The sequence below is a fragment of the Miniopterus schreibersii genome (genome assembly GCF_964146895.1).
Source record: "Miniopterus schreibersii genome assembly, chromosome: 4".
Lineage (NCBI taxonomy): Eukaryota > Metazoa > Chordata > Mammalia > Chiroptera > Miniopteridae > Miniopterus > Miniopterus schreibersii.
This window is the reverse complement of record NC_138105.1, coordinates 88595177-88613976: the sequence shown is the minus strand read 5'-3', so window position 1 is coordinate 88613976 and position 18800 is coordinate 88595177. Positions and strand designations below refer to the sequence as shown.

Sequence of the window (18800 nt, the reverse complement as noted above, 5' to 3'; positions counted from 1 at the left end):
GGATATTTTGTCTGCAATTAATTGAACCTCCAGCTCAGGGTGGCTTGTAAAAGGAAGTGTAATAGCTCAGGTAATCAGAAGTTCAGGGAGAGGATGTATTAAATTTGGTTAAATTAGTTCCCCAGTGATGTCATCAAGAACCTGGTTCTTCCCATGTTTCTGTTTTGTGATCCTGAGTGCTGGCTCCGCTCTTAGGCTGGTATCAGGATGGCTGCTTCATTCCAGGTACCACATCTAGACGGTCAGTGTCCTGGGCAAGAAGGATGTATCTCCAGAGACTATTTGAAGTAGAGAAACTTTTTGTTGTATCCCACCAGCAAACCTGCCTATATCATTGGCCAAAACTGGGTCACATGCCTGTTCTCACCAATTACTTGTAAGAAGCACTTGACCTATGGAACTCACCCTGGACTTGAGAGGTGCAGTTAGCTTCACCTGAGGCTGCATGGAAGGAGGTTAAGTACCTGAACAAAACTGAAGTTTTGTTGGGAAAGAGGAAGAGAGTTAGGAACGCTGGCTGGTCATCTGACTGAAATCTACCATCAGTAAAATTCATTTTTATTACTACTGTTTTTTAAAAAAAAATCCGTTTCTGCTTTGGACCGCTTGCTCTCCCAATCTCTATCCTGTTCTAAAAGTCATGGCTCTGATCTTACTTAGTATTCTCAGTGTGTGCTAGGCTAAGTTTGGTCCCTAACTCTTCTGATGAGAAGGCAACTGAAATGTACCATTTATGTTTCCAATTTTCATTCCCCTCTCAGAAATTCCTCAAACCAAGCTATAAGAACCAGCCAAAGGAAACTGATTTCAAGATCCCAGAATCTGTCACTCACAACAGTCAGTTGGGTAACTGAACTGATGATACAGCTGACTATATGCCAAAGCATCCGCCTTTCTCTACTTCAGGAACCTACCTGGGAATCCTTCCTCTACCCAAGATAGCAAGCCTGCCTCAAACAGTGTTCTAGATTGAAGGGCGGTAGATTTGAACATTTTGAGCTCATTGAGACAGCTCCTCTGCGTTTTATGGTCACAGATTGTGCACTTTTTTTTTTTTTTTTAAAGAAGGACCAGTGTGGATGATTTGGTGAAAAACCATTCCCATTTTGAAGAAACAACTCAAAACATAATGGTATACCAATTGGGGGTTGGAAAAATATTCCTTAGTTACATGGAACAACCATTTTTTTCAGCTTCCCCACCCCAAAACATAGCTTAGTTTCACATGCATAATTGAATTGATTTTTTCTTTTTAATTTATTCTTGTTTTTTGGCCACAATGAAGGCTATTTGTTGAGCAGATGGCACAGACCACTTCTCCTGTCTATTGCAAGTGGTCAGTTGAGTCAACCATCAGCAACTCCTTAGCTGCTGATCAACTGGCCTAAGTCAACCAGAAAGTGATGTGCTTGGTTCTGAGGGTAGAAATGATTCTATCGTCTCATGGTTTAGAACACTTTTTCCTCCAAGGGTCAGGTCAGACCCTGCTCTCTGATGTCATAAACTCCCAGGCAAATGGCAGAAATTCAGCAGCATGGGAGTGCTCTCAATGATCAGCCAGAAAGTCTCCAGAATCTGGCAGAGTGAATTATGGTTCATTGAGTAAGATATTCATTACCCCCTTCTTAGAAATAAATTCCCTTTGCTTCACCAGAGAATCATGAACCCTTAGAGCTAGAAGTGACTTTGGAGATTATGTATTTAAATGTTTTTGCAGCAAATTCCATGGACTGGGCCTAATTTGTGTCTGCTGCAGGGCTCTGACGCAGAAATTCTGTTTGTATGAAGTCCCCATAGGCCCTTCTAGGAGAACTAGTGAGGGAATATGTTCGAGCTGACTGTTTGCTCTAGGCTAAAATTCTTGAACCAAGATGGGAACAAGGGTTGCCTCTTAACTCTTGAATTGAATCGACTCCAAGTTTGAGTCCAATTCTTGGATGGCCTGTGAAAAAAGGGGGATAATTTTGGATACTACACTTTTTGCATCTTGCCCTCTGTTCCAGTCCCAAATAAAGCTCTCCCAAGTTCCTAGAAGAGAGAGCATGGTAAGAAATTGTATGGGTGAGTTAAAAGAAAGAATCATACCATCAGGCTGCAAGATACTTAAGAACACAAGGGAACTCTGGGAGCTTGACAAGAGTTTGGTCTTTGATTCTTGGAATGGTGGAGACATAACAAGAACCAGGTCAGGCTGGGAGAGGGGAGTAGGGGCCAGACCAACTTCTGAGCTAGAGAGCCTGTAACTGCTGCAACCATGCTACCCAAGATTTGGCGCAAGGGGAGCGGTAAATATGGTGGCCTGGAGAACCTGAAATAATGGTTGGACAAGAGAATGTCAATGGCCCCTGAGTAGGCAGTCATGTAAACTGAGCTCATTCATCAGTCTCCCTCTTTGAGGACCTTATATCTGGGGAAGATTGGTTGACCTTCATTTATTTCAGCCATGGTGCCTTGACATTATCAATTTGGAGAATGCCTCAACATTCTCTCTTAGTCTCTCTTTCAGGCTAGAGTTGGGTTCTGTTGATTGCAATTAAATTACCCTAACTGTTATAGGGTCCCTTTATGAATTAGCTAATTGCAAAATGGACAGACACCCAAGGAGCATGTTTGACTACTTAGGGGGCTTGAGCCCTGAAGCTACCAGTTCATCACTGTCCTGCTGCTTGAACATTGCCAAGCACAGTTGTATGCTCAGCGATTGGGCAATGGTAACGTGTTGGTAGTGAATGCTTGATGCTTTGCTGCAGGTTGAAGACACAGATGGTTGGCTGTCATGATACTTATCCTTGTCAAAAATCATTGCTCTCTTTCTTGTCTCAATATGACCTATGCCAGCCAAAAGAGGGCTCTGGGAGTCAGCACAGCTGGCAACCAGCAAAGCTCAGGCTCTAGCTAGCCTTGTGACCATGAGAAAGTCACTCCACCCCTCCTCAGTCAGTTTCCTCACCTATAAAAGAATAAATAACATACAGCAACTCAACATACAATATTAAGAATAGCAGAATTGTTCTGGTTGCTGGAAGAATACTGGTGGGCGAAGTGGTGGCAGTGGAAATCTGCCTACCCAGTCTTCCCGGTTACCTCCTCTTTTGGTTCTTAAGGTACTTCTGGGGAACCTTAGAGGTCTGAGGAACACAGTTTTATAACTACATGGCTACATGACCTCTAAGGGACACTCCACAATCCAATGAATTTATTTTGCAAAACAGTCACTCCCCTTTTTCTCCAGCCCTTCCTTAACCATAACCCTCATCCCTCTAAACACATATTCCTTCTCCATACACACAGGGAAGAAGAAAATGGGCTGTTTATGTGTCTAGCACTTGCTAGTTGAACCTGGAGATGACCAGGATCACTGACAAGATGCTAAGGAGTTGTTACTAATTTCAGTAGCACATCCTCCTGCAGGAGGGAAGCTTGAGCCCTCTCCAGGCAACCTATGGTCACTGGTCATGCCTTTAATGGCTCCATGGCCCTGGAGCTGAATTACAGAAGCACAAGAAGTTCTGAAGGCCCCAAGTCCCTAGCATCTATGTTTGGACATCCTAAGGATAAAATGTTTCTCTAAGAACATCCTGAGTCTTTCAGATGAATTTATAATACTGGTACTTAAAGGTACAGAGGAGATACTAGCATTTTTATTCACCCATACTCCTTTCCCAAAGAATCTTCTCTCCCCTCTAACAAACCCTTTGAATTCTTGCTGAAGAGGTGTTGAAGGATGTGTATTTGTATGAGGTGATCCCTCCCTCTGACTGCCAGCTTTCACTGATTGGTCTAGGAGTGGCCACTTGACTCAAGTCTGACCAATGAGCTCCTCACTAGTGGGACACAGAGCTTCTGTCATTTAGACACTGATGGACATGGAGCCAAATGGGAATATGGCTCTCGGACAGCTTCTATGTTGGGTCATGAGCAATAGAGGAACCAGTATAGCAAGATAACATAGCAGACACACAAAAAGAATGTAGAGAGTAGAAAACACAAAGGAAGAGAGAGAGCTTTCTGATATTGTTCTCATTCCATAGAGTCTTTTAATTTTCCTGCATTTAGCTTTCTTTAGAGTCCTTTGGATCCTTCCATCAAACCTGAATTTTTACTTGAACTAGCCAGAATAGGCTCTGTTCCTGGCAACCAGGCAATCCTTAATTAAGATAGAAGACTTAATGAAACAAGTCATGACACCATCTACCCTGCAAAGGCCCATTCATCTCTTTATTCACTCAACTGATATTTACTTAACCTAAATGTGCCAGCACTGTGGATACCAGCAGAAGGGATACAGTGATGTACAAATATTTAAGGATTCAAAATTATTTCAAGTATGAAATGGTTGAAAGACCTGGCTTGGTGAGGAAACAGCACGATGATGACTGTCATCTTTATTTGAAGGGAAGTGACCGGAAGAGGAATTAGACTAGCCTTGTTAGCCTCAGAGGGCATAAGGGAGCTGATGGGGCAGAAATGAGAAGAGGGACTCATGCGGAAAAGAGCTTTCCAGCAGATTGGCACTGCCTAAAGATGGAACTGTTCGTCTCAAGAGTTGAGCTTTCCTACAAAAGGGCCGAATGACCAGGTTTCAGGGATTTTGCAGGGTAAATGCAAACATTAGAAGAAGGTTTAGATGAGATGACCTCTAAGACTGTGTCCCAAAGTCCTGGGTTCTAATTTTACCTTGGACCTTCATGGCTCATGTGATTTTAGGCAAGTTATTAAACCTTTCTGGGACTGTCTTCTCATCTGTGAAAAATGGGACGAGAAACTCTATTTTGCTCTGTTGTCACAAGGAGTACACTGTGAAGCACTTAGTAGGTGCCCGACACAGAGGAGAGCTCAGTGAGAGAGTGAGTGCGTTCTTCACTTTTCTGTTACAGGCCAGACTTTTTTTTTCATGAAATGCTGCTTTCTCAACTGCTGCTGCCTCTTCAGGAATTTGATTTGGTTTAAGCAGCTGTAGTCCATAAAGATGATAGAGCCTGTGTTTTGTTTTCTTTGCTTAGCATAGGGCTGTGCACAAGAAGGGACTTAAAAAATATGAGTAGGTGAGATTCAACCTGGAGTCTTAGCTTACAGTCCCCACACCAAGGCTTGGATGAGAATGCACCTCTCCTCTACCCGATGTTTCAAATGAAACACCGGGCCACAAGTAGACACGTGGACATGCAGAATTCCATGCACAGACACACATGCATGCACACAGACTGCACTTAAGTAAATGCACAAGACAGGCAGACAAGCATGGCCATGCACACCCATGTACACTGACAGGCGGACTTTCACTTCCCTTTCCTTGTAATCAAGAAGACCGAAGATGAATCTGTCTGTGGGATGAGTCACAGGCGGCCGAGATGAAGGGCAGGATTCAGCATCCCTGGGGAATCTTTATTTATAGCCCTGGCTGCTGGAGAGGGGGCCGAAATCATTCCTAAGCAGCTTCAGTGATGGTGAGTGATAAGATAAGCAAGAGATGTCATTCCCACCATTGTACTGCCTAGAGGCAGGTGCCTGTTGCTGCCTGAGCCCAGAGAAGCGCTGTGTCACTCTGGGACTGTGGTCCATGGGGAGGAGTTGAGCTGACTGTGTTCCAGCTGGTCCACTGGCAGCCACTGGGCCCCTTTCCCCAGTGCGCAAGCAATCTCTATGCTAATCCCGGCAAATCCTCCCAGCTCCTAGCAAACAGAAACCTCTCTGGGCCGGCAGGGGCCACTGATCACAGAGTATGCAGTTTAGATTCAAAATGATACAGTCTAATCTGCTGGCCCAATGGTCCTGCCTCTGTCAACAATGTGGTTTCTGTAATAAGCAGAGCAAGCGGCATGAAGAAAATGTCATTGGACTCAACCTTCCTTCATGGGCTGGGGTGGGAAGAGGCAGCTAGCTGACTCTTTGCTGGGCTTTGAGGAACACCACCAAAATTTGGTGGTGGTGGTGGTAGCAGGGGGTGGGGTGGGTCAGTGAGTTCTTTGACTACACACTCTGTGTCTCATCTACCGTTGCAACCCTAGCACCCAGCACACTGTCTGACATACAGGCAGCACCCAGAAGATGGGCACATGCACGATCTCTTTAACTTCCTAGTGCACGAGGACCCCAATGACAGTTCTTGGGTGCCATGTATGCTAGAGAGGAAAGAATATTTTCCATGGAGCCAGGAAGACTAGGGCTCTAATACTACCTCTTCCTCTAGAAGACCTTGGCAGGTCGCCTAATCTCTCTAAGCCTTCATTTGCCCATCTATAAAATGGAAACTGATACCTACTGTGTTTTGGGGGCCATGCTAAGGATTAGAGATGGCGCAAGTGTGTTACTTCACTGTGATATGTGCCACCTGGGAGGAGTGGATGTGAAGTTATTACCAGCCAATAGCACTTTAGTTGAATTAATTGATCAGATTGCATTTGGTAGGAAACAGGGACCCCCCCCCCCCAAGACTGCTTGGGAGTATTTGTTCTATTGGCTCTTTATTTGTGAACCATCCTGCTTGGCCTGGAGCCCTGTTTGGAGTGTGGGCACTCCTCTCAACTTCCACTGCTCTCCGTTGGCACATATGTGTATCTAGACCTTTGTTCCAGGCTGAAGGAGACCCCATGGACTGGACCTCATCTGTCAGTGCAGACTCTACTCTGCCCACACACGCTCTTCCTCTTGGCCCTTGACTCCTGGCCCTTGACTCCTGGCCCTGAACATGTCTTAGGTAACAGTCACTGCTTGTCTTTGAACTCCATTGATTCAAGTGGGTCATTCTGGGTCTGCTGGTCCTGACTTCCCCAACATGTCAGGGTTGCCTGAGACTGGCTTGCCCTTTGGTCCTGCCTGTCAGTTTCCACCTCTGATTCTTGGGCCTAGTTTAGCTCTGGAGTCCTGATGGAACCATGCTAAAGCGCCTTTAACCTGATCTTCTAGGATACTGAGCACCAAATCCAGCACTTGAGTTCTGAAGTTATTCCTGAGGGAGATCAGAGGGCAAAAGAGAGCAGGAAGTGAGGCTGAGGAGAGATGGAGGAATCAAGAAGTGGAGGACAGTTACCTTAACACCCATCCTTAGTCTTGAGATAGAGTAGTCACTCCAGCCACCATTAAAAAACCACTTTCGGGATATAAAACTGAAACTTGTGGACACAAACAGCAGTGTGGTGGTTGTCAGAAGGAAGGGGGTAGGGGGATGAAGGGTGAAGGGAGTCTTAATATATGGTGATGGGAGAAGATATAACTTTGGGTGGTGGGCACACAGAGCAATATACAGATCTTGTAACATAAAAACCCACACCTGAAACCTATATGTTCATATTAACCACTGTCACCCCTATAAATTTAAGAAAGTGTTAAAAAAAACTACCACTTCCTAGACAGAGAGAATACTGTAGTGGTTATTAAAAGCTCAGGCTTTTGAACCAGACAGACCTGAACTTGAATCCTGGCTGTCCCCTGCTAGCTGTGTGGCCTTGGATGAGTTGCACCATCTTTCTGAGCTTTAGCTTCTCATTTATAAAATGGGGTCAGTAATAGTCCCTGTCTTGTAGGGCTGTTGAGAACATTAAATGAGACGATGGGTGTAAAGTGCTTAGCACAGTGCCCAGTGTGCAGTAGGAAGCCAATAAAATGGTAGTTATGATGTCTTAAATTTATTCTTTTGACCCCTGTCCTAGTGGCTACTCAAGGTCATCAGGAGGATCCAATGAGATAAGGGATTTGAATGTGTTTAAAAGAAGACCAGAGAATATGATGTCACACACTGCATTAAAATCATTATTTTATTTCTCAGTTTTTGAAATTTGCCAACTAATGTGCTGTTGGACTTGGATTGGGCACCTGGCTGACAGAGGGCATGATGGACTCTTCCAGACCTGGCTCCTAGATAACATTTCAACCTGAAGCAGTGGGAATAAGGGGCTTCGAGAGGGTCCGCCAACACTCCCAGGGCCCTCTGAGGCCACCGTCCTTGTTCAGTCCTTCTAGCTGTGCAGAGTGGTTTGCAAGTGGAGAGGGCACATCAAACCAGGAGCTAAAGCTTATTTGCTGTTTCCTAGAGTCTGTGGCTCTGAGGCTGCTTGGGACTGAGTGAGCCAAAGACAAGGTGACAAAGGACAGGCAAGAAGCCCTGATTTATGACTTGAGATTCCCATCCCAAAAGCCACATCATCAGTCCCTTCGGGAAAGAGGTTCAACCAGATGAACTGCCTTCCAGCTGCTGGACCGAGCCCCAGCCCACTCCCAAGGGCAACCCCTTTTAATGCACCCTATAGGGGAAAGCAAATTCTGGGACTGGGTCAGGATAGCAACCTGCCCTCCTATTCGCTGATGAGTACCTAAAACACAAGAATTAGGCCCCTAATGGGAAAAAGGGAAAGAAGACTTCATAACAAAATAGCCTTACTATCATCTGGGCACATAGAGAGTCCAGAGGAAGGGACAAATAGTCCTTTACTTTGTATTCCAGACTTATGTCCCCTACAAACGCCACAGTGGGTGATGCCCCTCAGCCACATTTCAGTTCTTCAACATCCCAGTTGACATGGGGCCATTACAGTAGAATCTTGGGATGACCTGCCTGGCTACACCTTTCACAGATGGTGTTACAAATACCGACCGTTCTCTCCACCTTCCTTTTTAGCAGAACTGTGTGGGCAGCAACGACTAAGGTGGAACCGTCCACTAGATCCAGAGATGAACCATGTTTGGTCTTACTCAAACATGACAACTCCATCCCTATTTGCCAACATTTGGTTTCCAGGTGGTCATGTGGTCCAGTCCAGCTCTAGCTAATGGGACCTGAGGCAAAGATTTTTGGAATCTTCTGGGAAGATTTTGCTGTTTTATAAGAAAGAGATATGGGAGAAGAAAGTCTGGTCTCTCTTTTCTTTCTTTGGTATGTCATTGGGTGAGGATGTGGTGCTTGGAGCTGTGGCAGCCATCTTTCCACCATGAGGAGAAGGCCAAGAACACTGCAGAGAAGCTGACCAAAAGCCTTGAAATTGTTGAGCCACTGATCTAACCCTGCATCCAACAGCCAACTTGTAGACGTTCTGTTGAAGTAGTAACAGTTATACTGTTTAAGCAACTTTTAGTCAGATATTATTACCTGTATCCTAAAGCATTTAAAGTAATCTATCAGGGAAACCACTTCTCATTTAACCTTCACTCTTTCTTCTCCCTTCCCTATCATAACCCAAGGGACTGAAAGTTGGATGGCTGCAGGGGCCAGGGCAGTAATACAGAAAGGAGAAACTGCCCGGTTTAGGAGAACCAAGCTGGAGAGCGAGAACTTCTGGTAAAGGGGCTGGTGCTGGCTACTTAGCTCCAACTGGTGGTGTCCATGCAGGAGGCTAGCAGGGCATGGCCAGATGTTTTTATTTTTCAAGAGAAATCAGAAAAGTGTATTTTTATGTGGAATCTCTCCATTTTATGTGAGCATTTAAATGTTAAATACACTTTATGGACCAAACCAGCACTTCTGAGCACTGTGTATAGTCCAGAGGGCACACATTTGTGACCTGGCTTTAATCCCAGAGTTCCATCTCTTCCTGGGCTTGATCTCAAGTGTGGGATGTCAGTGGCTTCTTTCAGATTTTGCTGTTGGGTGGGGCTGTGGCTGTGGGCTTGGGGAAACAGAAATGGGAGATAGAAGATGAGAGAAGGGAGGAGAAAGGCCAAAACTCTGGCTTGCAGTTATGGTGGAACATCTGAGGAACAACAAACCTTTACTCTGCGGGAGAAACCTTCTCTTCACATAGACCTTGTGTGCGATTTGACTAAAAGGGTCACTTGACTTTCTCCACGAAGTCTTATTACAGAGGCTCCCCTCTCTTACCCAAGCATCACTATGCTTCAGGTTCTAGGAACAGGGATGAGGAGAGTCTATTCCTCTAGGCAGCCATGAGGCGAGGAAGTTGGGTATAACCTCCTAGAAGAGTGCCATTCTATATGACTTCATTAGTGCTGTGGGGACACACGTTTTGTCTGGGAGCAAGCTCTTCAGTCCCATTTAGCCCAATAAGTGCTCAGTTCTTTTCAGCAAAGTAAAAATATCCCATGGGAAATCCAAGGACAGTTTTCAGACAGAGCCTTGCACTGAAGCGTCATTCCTTTCTGTGCTAAGAGCATTTTGGGGGGTGGGTCAGTTCAAACTAGGGAAGACCTTTGTTAAACTAACTTTCCAAGCACCTGGGGACTCTGCTCCCCAAGGGCAAGTCCAGGGTCCTGGTGTCTGTGTGACCCAGACAGGTTGCTTAATTAAAGTCCACAGGGTGTAAAATTGGAAATCTTCATGTTTGCCTCTAGGTCATCAAATTAGAAAGTTTTCGGAGTGCGTCTGTTGAAAGGTATCAGAGAAGAGCTAACAGGGACTTCGTGCAGTGTGCTGTGTACAGCCCACTGCTGCCCTTTGATGAAAGGAGAGGTGAGTCACCACCAGCTTCAGGGATTGAGAAGAAATGTCAATGAAGGATGAATAATAGGTGCTGTACTGACACCTAAGAAGGTTAAGGGCAGGATTAGCTGGCAGGGAAGAAAACAGCATGTGGGGGAGGCCAGCTACAGTCCTACAGAGCTTCTGTAGCTCATGGCCATCTGATTGTCTAGCCAAGAAAATAGGGAATTTATTTCATTTTTTTTTAAAGAAAGAATTGTGGATGTGTCAGAGAGAGAGGTCTTTCTTCAAGGGCAGAGAAGTAAACTTGATGGCTTCCAGAAGCCCCTTCAAACCTTAGGCCTTTATTACAGCAGAGGGGGAAGGCAGTCAGAAATCAGTGAATTTGAAAACTTCTCCAAGCATTCTGGGACCTTCAGAAGCACCATTCTGCAGAAAGGCAGAGCCCAACCGTGGCCACTTCTAGGTAGACCTCAACATCCCAGAAGTGCTGAGGAATGTTAGGATGTGCTTCGGTCCCCACCCACCACCAAGATAGTAAGTGGTTCAGAAGACATTTCTGGCCTCTGCATAAGAAGCAGAGGTGAGGTTGAAGAGTTGGTGGTTGTGTTTCCATAGACCAAATACTTTCCTGGTGACTAATTCTGGGGAAAATCTGCAAAGGATGGTCATCAAGAAAATAGCCAAATGCCTCACCATCTGATAGTATCTTCGCTTGCTTGTCAGTCTAAATTAACTAGAAAAATCTCAGTGAAGGTAGGTTTGGAAGCTTGTAGACTATCTGAGAGAAAAGGAGGTAACACCACCGCCATTGCTTCCACTATGATGCATAGTGAACCATCATCAACTAGTATGTGTAGATTGAGGGGTTATGGGCCAAGGTGAGCTCACAGCACTCACAGTGGTAGGCTTGGTGAGTTCTTCTTTGAAGGGAGATCTCAGCGGGGCATCTCTGTGTCTTTCACAAAATCCCAATCTCAAACTCAGACAAAGTCCTCTTGTTGATGTGATAGCCATGAAACAGCCTCTCAGAACCCCAATCTATGTCCTTGACCAAGGCAGTGGGACAGAGCCACTGAAATGAATGCAACAGTAGTAAGGGCATAGTGGAACAAGAACTCAGACCTCAGATTCAGATAGACCTGGATTCAAAGTCCACACTAATAATTAATAGCTATGTGACTCTGGGCAATTAATAACCTTCTCTGAGCTCCAAGTCCTACTCTATAAAATGAGGATTAATAATATGTGCTAGTCCTGAGCCTACTTGTCCTCAGATCCATGCCCTTCCCTCCCTCCTCTGCTCTGTGTCACAGGGAGATGATCTCTCAGGCTACTATCCCAGGCTCCTTTACTGGCTGGCTTTTAGCCAAGCTTGGCCAATTGTAGGATATCTGAGGACAAGAAGAAGAGTCTAGTTGGGAGCATTTCTCTCCTCCCCACTGGCTTCAGGTAGTGTCTCTGGCAGTAGCTGCATCCCCACAGTACAGAGCTGGCATTAACATGATCACACTTGAAGGACTACGTGTACAGGTTTTAACAATGTTGACAAGCCAGTGCCTTAATAAAGATTATTTTAGTTGATTAACCATCACTGGTGTAGAGGATGGGATATGAGATGGGAATTTTGATTAGGACATGGAAAAGCAGACGATAAAGTATGTCAAGGCTTATTGTTCTGCAGGGGCCCTGATGAGTAATTAAAATAGGGGGAGGAGGGCTTCAGGGTGTCAGATGGTGGCAGGGAGGCAGAGAAGGAGGCCCTACAACACAAGGTGTTAAACAGCAGTGGAAATCAAGGTTGCCAACATCAGAACTCTGCAAAGAACTAGACCCTCAAAGACATCAGAAATTGGAATTCTAAACCTGTCAAAATAGAGCTTCAACCAATTTTTATTACTCTCTTTCTTGAACCTTGTGGTAGGTTGAATGATGGCCTCCAAAAGATATGTACAAGTTCTAACCCCAGGTACCTACTACACATGTGACCTTATTTGGAGATGAGGTCTTTGAAGATGTTAAGGATCTCAAGATAAGATCATCCTGGATTTAGACTGAGCCCTAAATCTAATGACTGGTATCTTCTTAAGAGAAAGGAGAGGGAAGTTTGAGACACATAGGCACGGGAAAGACAGCCACTTAAAGATGGAGGTAGAAATTGGAGCTATGTTGCCATAAGCCAAGGAACATGGGAGCCACCAGAAGATGGAAGAGATAAAGAACAAAATTTCCCCTAGAGCTTCCAGAGGGAGTGTGGTCCTGCTGACACCTTGATTTCAGACTTCTAGCCTCCTAACTGTGAGAAAATAAATTTCTGGGTTTTTTTTTTTTTTGGGGGGGGGTGTCAATGGGGAAAAAAAGGGGACATCTGTGTTAATATTTTCAACAAGAAAGATAAATTTTTTAAAAAAGCTATTTGGTTTGTAGTGGTTTGTTAGGGGAGCCCTAGAAAACTAACACAGATCCCAAATTTCAGCTATACTGTGTCACTGAGCTATTTCCTGAAAGCCCAACTCTTTGCTGACCTCAGGTCTTTGATTATGTTATATTGGACATGCATATCATATTTATATTTAATGCATGCATATTTAACTATTTGGCAAAAAATAAAAAGAGATAGGCTAATTGACAGATTGATAGAGAGAGGCAGAGAGCAAGAGGGAACTAATAGTGAGGCTACTGGGGACAGTTCTGCCCACTTTCCATAGGGTAAGTGGGTGAGTGCCTGCCCTGAGGATGCAGGAGGCATGGCAATGACCGCTCCTTCTCTCCTCTCCCGTGGACCTTGCATTATGTGTGAGCTCTGCACTTAGAAATTCATATTTTTCATACAACTTGGCACCCCAAGGCAAGCTCACACATTCATCTGATGCTCAACTGAAGCAACAGCAATTGATTTCAGGACTAGAGGAAACACTGACTGTATTGGATTTTTTTGGAGATATTATGTCATTTTTCCAACACAGTCACTGCTGAAGGGATTTTCAAGGGTACTTTTGACTACTGTCTAGTTGTGATTTTTTTTTTTTTTGGCTTTATGCATTGATTTTAGAACCCAAATGCTGAGTAAGATTGGATTCCTTCAAATTCACTTTGCTTAGACTTCCCTGGCATGCTTCATCATGCCACCTTTTCAAAAAATTCTCCCTTTATTCCTTCATCTGTGTTCAATTTCTAGCTTCCTCAAACTTCCATAACATTTCCCCCATGTATCTTTGCTTATAGGAACTTGTGCATATCTAACAGCCTCCCTTACAGGACATCCTTGAGATCGGGGGCTACGTATCTCTGAACCCCCCATAGATTGGATAAATGAATGGATAGATGGATAAACTGATGAATTTACAGATTTAAGAAAAAAAATCAAAGGGAAACTAATAGCTAAAGCAAAGAGTGCCTGTCAACACTCACACTGCATAATGTGAGGCTTGATGTGCAAATTGGAGCTCAGATTGACAGGTGTCTCTATACCCTTGCAGATAACTAGCTGGCCTCCTTTCTCTGTTGCCTTAAAATAAGGCCTGGTGCTGAGGTACCTCTTTAAACTGCTGGATGCTGGAATACATCTGTACTGCAACTCAACTTAAAGGGAAGTTCCTCAAAGAACTCCTCCCTGCACCTCCCAATCTAAGTGAGTCCCCCCTTCCATCATATGCTCTCATGGCGCCCTCTTTTCCCCTTCATAGCAATTGTCATAGCTTGAAGCTGTATTTATACTTTTGTGACTTTTACTTTAATATCTTTTATATTCTCCCACATCATGGATGACTTTAAACTGAAGAAAGGTAGGGTTCATCTCTGTTTTCTTTGCCCTGGTGACCCAGTATGCAGCTCAGTGCCTGATACATGCTACTGTTGCTACCAGTGTCTAATATTAATCAGCTGCGTGTCATGTGCCAGACACTGTTCAAGAGTGCTTTACATAACTCATGTCCTTTCACCTTCACAGCGACTCTATGAGCAGGAACTGGTATTATCCCGTCTTAGAGATGAGGAAACTGAGATACGGAGGAGCTGAGTTGCCCAAAGTCTCACAGTAAGAAAGTGGCAGAGTTGAGATTCAAACCCAGCCAACATGGTCCCACAGTCAGACCCATCACTACATATCTGTTGGACAAATGAATGAATCATGATAAATATTGAGGGACTTTGGGACTCAGAACTGGAAAGACATGTATATATCTTCTGGGCTGACCTCCTGGCCCATGCAGAAATGTCTCCTACAGCCACTCTGAGAGTCAGTTCTCCAGATTCTTCTGAAACATTTCTGGCAATGTGGACTCACTAACTTTTCTAACTGTGGAATTTTAACAACTAGGATGCTCTTCCTCATATGAAGCTGGAACCCACTTCCATGGTACTTCCACCTGTGGCTGCCGTTCTGCCCTCAGCAGCTTAAAAGAGCTTGAGTCTCTCCCATACACCTCTGGTAAGGGTTTCCCCATGTACTGTGAGTGGCTCAAGGGCAGGCAACTTTATCTTGTCTGTGCCTTTAGCACTCTAGCACAGTGCTTGACAGTCAATAAAACTTGTAGGAATGAATGAGTGAATGAATACATACCTGTCTTTGCTACTTCCGTGAAGCTTGAACGAGTTCATGAATATGAGATTTCTAGAAACCCATAATTTTCTTATTTTCTAGAAACCTCATCACAGTTAGCTGCCACATTAGATATTATAAATTAAACCAATTTATTTAAGGCATTAATTTTGGGGAGTTAGCTTGTTAGCTTTGTGGGTTTACCTCTGTTGGGGACTACCCCTGTTTTTGTTTTTTTTTTTGGTATGTGAGTTTTGTGGAAGAGTACTTATATTTACAAAGGGAATTTAACTAACCCATGGAATTATGGACAGCAGTGACGGGCATATTGAAAATGGGATTTTTGGACAAAGAGGGGGCTTTCTTGGTTTCTTGAAGCAGGAAATAAAATCTGCCAGGTTCAGCTGTCCCTGAAAATACCACGACTACAGCCCCTCTTCAAAGGCTCCTCGAAAAATGCAGTATGGTTGTGACAGGCTATATCTTTAACTCAGTCTCCACTTAAAATGAAGTACATCAAGAAGCCAGAATCAAAACCCAGCCACACAGTGACTGTGGGAATTAGTGATCAGCATGGGCTATGAACCACGTGAGTTATCTTTTTCTTTGTGTTTCGTGCAAAAACTTCTCCCATTTCATTTTAAGTTGCATCTGCTTTGCCCAAGTGATTTTTTCCCTCAGAGCACCATGAATGATTTATGACTATCGAAGCCTCATCCCACAAGATTACATAAGGAACAGAGAAAAACAAGTGATTGAGCCAAACTTAAAAAAACAATAAACATTTTCAAAAAGTAGATTTTTATCTTGGCTTCAGCCAGATAAGTTTTTTACTCACCAAAAGTGCTCCCTCATTCCAAAATGCACCCCGTTTCTACGAGGATCTTCCTGATTTCCTTTCTGTTGCCAGCACTCTACCATCAACTTAATGTTTGGCCCCCAGTGATGTCCGGGAATGTCCAACTGCCCTGATTCCTCCCCCTCTCCCCCAAAGTGAACTTTGCAGTTGGATTGCATAAACGGCCTCATTAGTTTGGTTAATGATTGGACAAGAACACTGATGGGAGTAATATCTACCAGGCTTGTCATTTCTTTAATGATGGGATAATAGAATTTCAGAGTTTGCCAGGGCCCGGAACCATCTATTTATACCTGTTTTTTGACAGCTAGAGAAACTAATAGCAAGAGAGCTGAAGTGACTTGCTCAAAGTCACAGAGCGAGATGACTTCAAGCAGAGCAGTGGACATTATCCAACCTCAGTGTAGTGTAGTCCATGCATATTTACCACGAAACTCTCATTACTTAGGTGGAGGTGTAACACTGGGCGTTGCTTTTCACTACAGGAAATTTGGTGGTTATTGGATAGAACTTCTGTTGCTGACTTGTGTATTCAGCCAGAGCCAATCTTGGGAAGGTGACAAGTGCTTGCAAGGCAAAAACTTGTGTTGAGGGTTTGAGTACTGGGTAGTACAGGGGGATGGGGCAGATGGCCCACCAGAGTGGTCAGAGTGGCCAAATCATGGGGATGAGGTTTGTTTAAAACCTGAGGTCTGGGTCAGTGGGCCTGTGTGCAGTGCCCGGTTTGAGAGGCAGGTGTAAAATGACAACCTGAAGGTGAGGAGAACGTGAGGAATCGAGGAGTGACAGAGAGCAAGAAGGTTGATGAGTGGTCCAGGTTGGGCTGTGATGAAGTAGCAGGGGCCACCAGGTGGGGCAGGGGCCAACTGCTGGCCTAAGGGCTCAGGATTGGGTCAGATAATTTCAAGTTTAAAGGCAAGGATGGAAAACCCACTACCCTTACCTATGAGAGAAACCAACCAGGCACAGAACAAATGTGTAGAGTGTGACTCCACGTGCGCCAAGATCTGCCTCAGCTGGTGGAATGGAGGGTACCACGTAGCTTCCTGGTCAAGAGCAGGGACTGAGGACTCAGAAATCCTGAATTTGCTTTTGGGCTCTGCCTTTTACCAGCTGTGTGATTCTGGGCAAGTCACTTAACTCACTATGCTTTAGATTTCCCAACAGTAGAATAAAAGCTGTTTATCAACTGTCTGTAAAGGTCTCAGATAATGTACATAAGGCATTTAGCTCAGTGTCTGGCACATAGTAAAGGTATAAAAAATTATATATATGTGTATATATATGTATTAGCCTTGATCTCTGAATAAGGTAAACCTGGATTTGAAACTCAGCTTTGTCACTTATGTGCTGTGTGACCTTGGGCAGGTCACAACTTCTCTGAGCTCGTTTTCAATCTGTAAAATGGGAATAATAATTGCCACAGTGTGGGGATGTTGTGAGAATTAAACGAGGACTCAGCCCAATGTCCTCAAAGTTCCAGAGGACTGGAAGCACCAAGATGAAAGCAGTTAACATGTTCGACAACAGAGTCAGAGAGGGGAAAGGGAGGGTGCTCATACAAACATTGATGGTGATTTTCATTTTCTTCATTGTCAGTGTCTGTGTTGTTGGAAAAGATTGTGTTTACAGCGAGCCAGATTTATTGAAAAGAATGGCTAGTAAATAGCAAAACTTAAATAAACAAAGATAAAGTCTATGGTTTGCTTTGCAGTGCTTTAGTGCTAATGATAAGTAGGCAAAGCCAAAGAAAGACAAGCTCAGGCTGCAAGGAGACAGGCTGATGTCTGGAGACTTCCTCTTAGGTAGAAACCACTGTGGCTGTCTTGGATCAAAATAACTCTTTCCTTACCCCCCAAATCATATCAGGCTAAGTGTTTGGAGGTTGCAGATATGATCGAGGCCAGTAGCAGAGATATCCTAATTTTCAGGCAATTGGTGAAGTGTATTATAGAATTTTAGAACCAGAGACAATTTCGATGTTGCCACGAGGCAAGCTCGGGATGAACTCTCCCTGTCTCAGGCCATGGGGAGGGATCTAAGAATCTTCTGAGGAGGTGCTGCCACTGTGGTTTTCTCAGTTGCTGCCAAATGCTGCTCACCCTCCATCACTCCTCATTCTGAACTCAACTGCACTGCCTTCCACCTAGCAACCTCAGCTTCTATGGAGAATGCAGTTTGTCCAACAGGCTTATGTTTGTACCATTTGGAAGTTCTCTGAAGGTCAAAAAACAGGATTTTAAAAAAAGTCCCAAGCTTTCCCTCAGGGGAGACTCACTCATATATGCATACAATCCTTCATTCAACAAACACTTGATGAGAGTTTATGTGCCAGGCACAGAGCTAAAAATTAAATAAGTAAACAAATACATAAATAAAAATAATATTCAGGTTACTTACCCCTCGTTGGGCTTCAGGTTTTTATCTGTGGAAATAAGGAGTTTGGGCACGTTGCCATGGTTGGAATGATCCACAGAGCGTTCCTTTTTGGAGGAGAGGCTGAGATGGAGAGTTCATTTCTACTGGGGCCCACTCTAAACCACTCTTTATTATTTCTTTTCCCTTTTTGGTCAGCAGAGGGAAGGCCCAGGTGCTCCAGATAGACTAAGGAAGAAGGATTTCCCACTTGCATTGGTAAAACTGGTAGGTGGCCGTGGCTACCTCACCTGGTTTTCAGATTGATGTCAAGACGTGAAGGAAGGTGGCTGAGCTGGGAGTTTCCAGTGTGGGCTGCGAGGTGCCTAGACTCAGGGGTGGCCGCATGAATCCAAATGTTGCCACAGGAAATCCAAGAGCTCCTGGAAGTTAATGCTGAAATCTTTCCTTCCTCATCTCAATCTTTTTCTCTGTCCAAGCTGTGACTTCACTTCAGCTTCGTGTCCTCAAACTTGGATTTCTAGCACAAATATGTTCTGAAGTTCTTCGGGATTTTTGCCCTTGGCCACTCCCTCAAGGCCCGGCACACCTTCCCAGGGAAGAGGGGACCCAATTCCACACAGGGTATAGAGTCTGCCTATCCACGATGATAGCCC

General features: G+C 44.4%; 1 protein-coding gene across 1 annotated transcript in view; it reads right to left on the bottom strand.

Moving 5' to 3' along the window:
- The window catches only part of ADRA1B (adrenoceptor alpha 1B), an 86391-nt gene extending 70535 nt beyond the window's left edge, over nt 1-15856 (bottom strand). Inside the window, exon 1 of the mRNA XM_081135816.1 lies at nt 15748-15856. The gene's annotated coding sequence lies outside the window, so the exon portion shown is untranslated. The remainder of the gene's footprint in view (nt 1-15747) is intronic.
- Nucleotides 15857-18800: the final 2944 nt, after the last annotated feature.